Raw genomic sequence first — 6312 nt, forward strand, 5'->3', positions numbered from 1 at the left:
CAATTTAAAAGCTCACAAGGAGGGACTTCATTTGGTCCGCCTATGGGACCATCCAATAATAAAAGATCATGTATAGTTATAATTATTTTTATTCTTTATTATATATTGGATATTTTAAAATTTAGTATATATTGTTCAAAATATTATTGGGTGGATGCATCGATAACGTGGTGTGTACATCTCATATAAGACCTTCATTCTTCTGCTAGGAACTAATAATAACATAATGGAAGAGCACCTAACGCTTCGAAATAAATAATTAAAACTAGGAAGTATATATGGGAATTATATATAAAGTTATTGATTCCTTGCAGCGAAAATTTTATACAAACACACACAAACACACAAGAATCATGTAAATAGTTTTAAATAACTTGCATCCTCTAATCTTAGTTGATAGATAGGCTTGGAACTATTATAAGTACATTCAAATAGTAATTCTTTTAGAAATTAATGAAAGTGATATGCGAACATGTACATAGGTGCATATACATATTTCTTTATTTGTAGTACATCATATATTATCATAGGGGTAAAAGCTCGTTTTATTCCTATATTTTAAGGTTAGTATCCATTTCATCTTTATATTTTTAAAAATGCCTCAAAACATCCATACCTTTAAATTATTCACATCCCTGCTGTTACTTTTTGTTTTTTTTTACTTACTTTTACAATATTACCAATTTACAATAATGTTTCTTTTTATGAAATTAATATAAAAAAATAAATTATCAATTTAACCTCAAAAATAAAATGAAAACAAAAAGAATATCTATTAATTTTTGTGAAAGCCTTACACGTGTCCCAAAAAAAATTATTGTAAAAATAATTAAATTACCTATTTTTTTGGACATTACTAAAAAATAATTAATATATTAACTCCTCAGCAGTGTGTTCCAAAAAAAGTAACATATATAAATTTTATTTCTATTTTATTTTTTGAGATTAAATTGATAATTAATTTTTTTTTCATTTTACTAATGTCCAAAAAAAATGTTGTAGGAGGGTAATATTGTAAAAATCAAGCCAAAAGCAACAAAAAATAAGAGGAAATGTGCTAATAATTTAACATCGGGGATGTTTTGAGTTATTTTAAAAAATATAGGAACTAAACGGGTATTAATCTCAACATATAGTGACTAAATGAGATTTTATCCTTATCAGAGCATTCCCATGTCATGCTGAACTTTATTTGTTTCGGTAAGAACCTCATTTTTAGAGAACTTACAAAAGATAAAACATACATAACCTTCAAACTATTCTACTTATAAGGCCTTGTAAAAATACTTAACATTTACGATTAAAACGTAAAACAAACAACTGTAAACAATAAGTTTATCCCCAACAAATGGTGGAGGGTTTGAGTTCGAGTCTTTATCTGTGATTATGAAAGTATTGCTTGTGATTTCCATATTAGGCGTTGATAGTAGGTTTTTGTAAGAACTTAGGAACACCGTTTACACTGTACATAAGAAAAAAAGTTAAATACTGCAAATAATTGTACAATTAGCATATTGTTATAGATCAACAACAATATCCCCGTTGGTGATACTAAAGCTCTGCGTATATTTATAGCATAATTATTGAATATGTTTACAGCTCAAATCGAAAAAATTTCCAACAAATTTAATTATCTCATTCTTTTTGCTTAATTGATGAACCATCTTTATCAGTTGCTAATCGATGTTGTTATTGTGGCAAAAGCCTTGTTAAAATGAAGGAAGACTAGCCAGAAAGCAGCAGCGGATCAAAGAAGCTTCCGACAAAGTGTGGACTCTAAGTGTATATATCTATTATATATAGACATATGTATATATATAGCAAGTAGCCAAGTTAGTAAATTAAGTATTGAATAATTGAAGTAGTTTAATCTCCGATGACAAGTGGTGGATGCATGAGTCCAAGTACTCAAGAAATAATAAAATAAAAATTTACCAATCAAATTAACAGCTGATTGAGACAGATAGATGTGTTTGGATTGGCTGGACAGCTTGCAGAAATGAAGCTAAGAGTCGAGACGACAAAACAAATATTTTTTGTCGGTAGCAAGTCAAGAATAGGCTGTTAATTTGTATATGTTATCTGTAAACAAGTAGCTAGTTTTCTAATATTATGATCTGATCTTTTGTAACAATTTAGTGGCTTTTGCTGCTGACTTGATGTGATCAGGGACCGGCCGTATAGGTAAATAGGTGATCGGCAGGGCACGGCTACTAAACATACATGTATCACATACATGCAAGTAATAGAAAAATAAAAAATATATAGCAATTGTTTGGCTGCTACAAACATTTATTAATAATAATAATAATAATAATAATAATTGGGAATTAAATAATAATAATAAATAATATATTATTTAAATATAATAAATAAAATAATACTAAAATAATAATTATTTTAGTAGTAAAAGCCACATAATAATAAAAAATTAGTTTCAAATTTAATGAACTCAATTTCAAGATCAAAGGTAGAAGTTCTATATTTATTGGTTCATTATTTGTAAGATTTTGATGATTGCAAGTTAATGATCCTGTGTTTCATATTCATTAACCTAATTTTCAAGTTACTTTGGTTTTGATTTTAATGGTCCTAATTTCAAGAATAATGATAGATGTTTCATATTTATTGGTCCATAATTTGCACGACTTTCGAGGTTGCAAGTTCATGATCCTTTGTTTCATATTCATAACCTTAGGTTTCAAGTTCCACTTGTTTCATATTTAATGGTCATGATTTCAAGATTAATGGTAGGAGTTTTATATTTATTGGTTCATAATTTGCATCACTGTTAGGGTTACAAGTTAATAATCCTATACTTCATGTTTATTGCCTTAAGTTTCAAGTTACTCTGGTTTCTATTTTAATGGTCATGATTTCAAGAATAATGGTAGGTGTTTAATATTTATTAGTCCATAATTTGCATGACTTTCAGGGATACAAGTTAATAATCATTTGTTTCATATTCATCGCGTTAGGTTTCAAGTTCCACGGGTTTCATGTTTAATAGTCTTGATTTCTAGATTAATGGTGCTATTGTATATTTATTGGTTCATAACCTGCATTATTATTAGGGTTGCAAGTTAATGATCTCATGTTTAATGTTCGTTGTCCAAAGTTTCAAGTTTCTTTGGTTTCAAGTTAGTGGTCCCGATTTCAAGATTAATGGTAGGTGTTTCATATTTATTGGTCCACAATTGCATGACTTTCAAGGTTGCAAGTTAATGATCCCATAATTCATATCATTGGCCAAAGTTTCAACTTTCTCTGGTTTCAGGTTTGATGGTCTTTATTTTAAGATTAATGGTTGGTGTTTCATATTTATCGGCATAATTTGCACCACCGTTAGGGTTGGAAGTTAATGATCCTATATTTCATGTTTATTACCTTAAGTTTCAAGTTTCCTTAGTTTCATGTTTAATGGTCCTGATTTCATGATTAATAGTTGATGTTTTATATTTATTAGTCCATAATCTGCATCGCTGTCAGGGTTGCAAGTTAATGATCCCATATTTCATGTTCATTGCCCAAAGTTTCGAGTTCCTCTGGTTTCAAGTTTAATGATCATGATTTCAAGATTAATGAAAGTTGTTTCATATTTATTGGTCCATTATTGCAATGGTTTATTTATTGCAAGTTTATGATTCCATGTTTCATGTTCATTTCCCTAAGCTTTAAATTACATTAGTTTGAAGTTTAATGGCCCCAATCTTAGGATTAATGGTAGGTGTTTCATATTGATGGTTGATCAATTTTTTTTTTTAATATGAAGCCTAACCAGCATATGGTAGAGCGATATTTTCCGCTAAAGGCCGATCAAAAGCCATTAAGGCTCGGCCCAAGTCCAGCCCGTTCAAAATAAAAAATATAATAAGAATGCACTAGGATATGTTATATGTCATTAATCTGCCATTTTGTATAAAAATTTAACATGAGCATTGCAAGTAGATCATTAGATTTAACAACAGTCATCGTACCAATACTATTTACTTAGTCTTAAATCTAACCATTCAATTGATCACCATATATATTACAACTTATTAACAACTAAATTTTTTAAGCTTTTGCTGACAATATATGAATTGACATTAATGGAAGTGTAAGAAATAAACTAGCATATTCAACATCTAAAAATTCACAACATGATCACATGAGAAAGTGATGGACCACCTTTGTAACTTTTGACTTTTTGTCAATAATAATGGGATAAAATGGAGGAGAGAAAAAGCCTTCAGGTTAGAGAGAGGCCAACAAACAAGGACCCATTTCAAAACTTTATATTGTTTTGATTTGTTAGGACACTTAGACCCATTTTAGTGGTTTAATTATTCAACTGCAAAGTTCATTTCTATCATAAAATCTTGGACTCTTAAAATTGTCAAACGGTGAGTTTGTATGAGTGATGAAGGGCTGATAATCAAATATATATATATATATATATATATATATATATATATATATATATATATAAGACCAGCTTTGTAGTGATCAATAAAAGCAAATTCATAACAAGTACATTGACATGCATAAGAAATATTTAATTGTGATAAAATTGGTGACATGTAAACTATTTTGTAGGTGGACTAATTGAGGAGAGAAGAAAAAAAAATACATGAAGAGAGATGATTATTACTCCAAAGTTGAGGGAGTTTGAGGAGATGATAAGATTGAAGAAAATTTAAATTGATAGTAGCTACTTATACAATTGCTGTTATAACAACAGCAAGCTGCATAAGGAACTAATTATACTGCAGTTGCTGCTGCTGCATAAGCAACAACAACTGCTTATGGAGCAGTAGCAGCAACAATTTATGCAGCAGTAGCAGCAACAATTTAGAGATGTTTTAGCATTTAATGCAATATATAAGAAAAATACATACAACAAACTTGTAGTCACATCTATCGGTGTAAATCATCTTAAAAGAACCACCTTATTTGGATTTGCAATACTTTTTATGAAATTGTTAAATCATATGTATGGCTTTTATGGATTTTTTTGTCAGTAATGAAACAGAAAAAACCCATGAGTATCATAACTGACGGTGATAAAGCAATATTGAAGACTATAAAAAAATCATGGGTGGATGTGTACATCGCTTGTGCTATTGGCATCTTGAGAGGAATGCACAAGCAAATGTGAACAAAGATAAGTTCACGTCAAAATTTCTAGAGTTAATGTTCAAACCAATGTCCACTAATGAGTTTGAGTGACAATAGTTCTCTATAGTCTATGATCTGGAACTGGACTAAAATCCTTGGGTTTAAAATATGTATGTAAAGCATGAAAAATGGGAAAAGCTTATTTAAAAGGTATATTTTTCGACGGAATGCGAACCACCCAAAGGTGTGCGAGCTTGAATTCATACTTGGGTTGGTTTGTTGAATACAAGTTGAAATTATATGATTTCATTAGACAAATTCATTGTGCAGTGTATTGCATTAGGCACAAAGAAGTGCAAGATGAGTTTGACACAAACTACACAGCCCTTATCCTTATAATACATCTGCACAACATTGAAAAACATTCGTTAGAAATGTATATAAGGAATGTATTTCAGTGGGTTCGGACGAATATTCTTAATGAAGCCACACTCATTATGCTTTAATGTGCCAAGATTAGTGATTCCTATATCTATACTCTGACAAAATTTCAGCATCCTGAACGAAAATGGATAGTGGTAGTTTATAATGAAAAAGTTAATATCAGTTGTTCATACAAGATGATGGAATTTACAGGTATTCCGTGTAGGTATATATTTCACGTCATAAAGTTAGACCAACTAGTTCGTATACCACTTCCCTTGAGTCTTGCTCGATGTATCAAATCAAAGAAGGTTAGTACAGTGATGAAAATGACTGCTGCAACCTTACATATCGATAAGGAAATGTCAAAACTAGCAAAGTTCGGCTCACTAACAGTATGTAATAATCTGTCTTTTCACTGTAAAGAATAAGCAAAGTTATATAATAGTGTTAGGAGATTCAATGGCTGACAGTTTGCTTTGAACAAATGCTTGTCGATGATAAATCAGCAAAGTAAGCCAAATATAACGTACTTCAAAGAGGTTTGAAGTTGAAAGATCCAATTTTTTTATTAGTAAAAGTTATGCCAAAACTGGAAAACATAATAGGGTTAGAAATCGCAAATGTAGTCAATGTTTTCAGCCTGGGTATACAAAATAGATTTGCCAATTAAATACGTCAATGTGCATATAGACTAATGAAGGTGACTGCAATGTTAGCGCTAGAGGTTGTGCATCCAATGACATGTACTCAATGCCTCTTAGTTATAATGTGTTTACACCAATTGAT

The sequence above is a fragment of the Citrus clementina genome, unplaced genomic scaffold (genome assembly GCF_000493195.1).
Source record: "Citrus clementina cultivar Clemenules unplaced genomic scaffold, Citrus_clementina_v1.0 scaffold_2, whole genome shotgun sequence".
NCBI classification, from domain to species: Eukaryota; Viridiplantae; Streptophyta; class Magnoliopsida; order Sapindales; family Rutaceae; genus Citrus; species Citrus x clementina.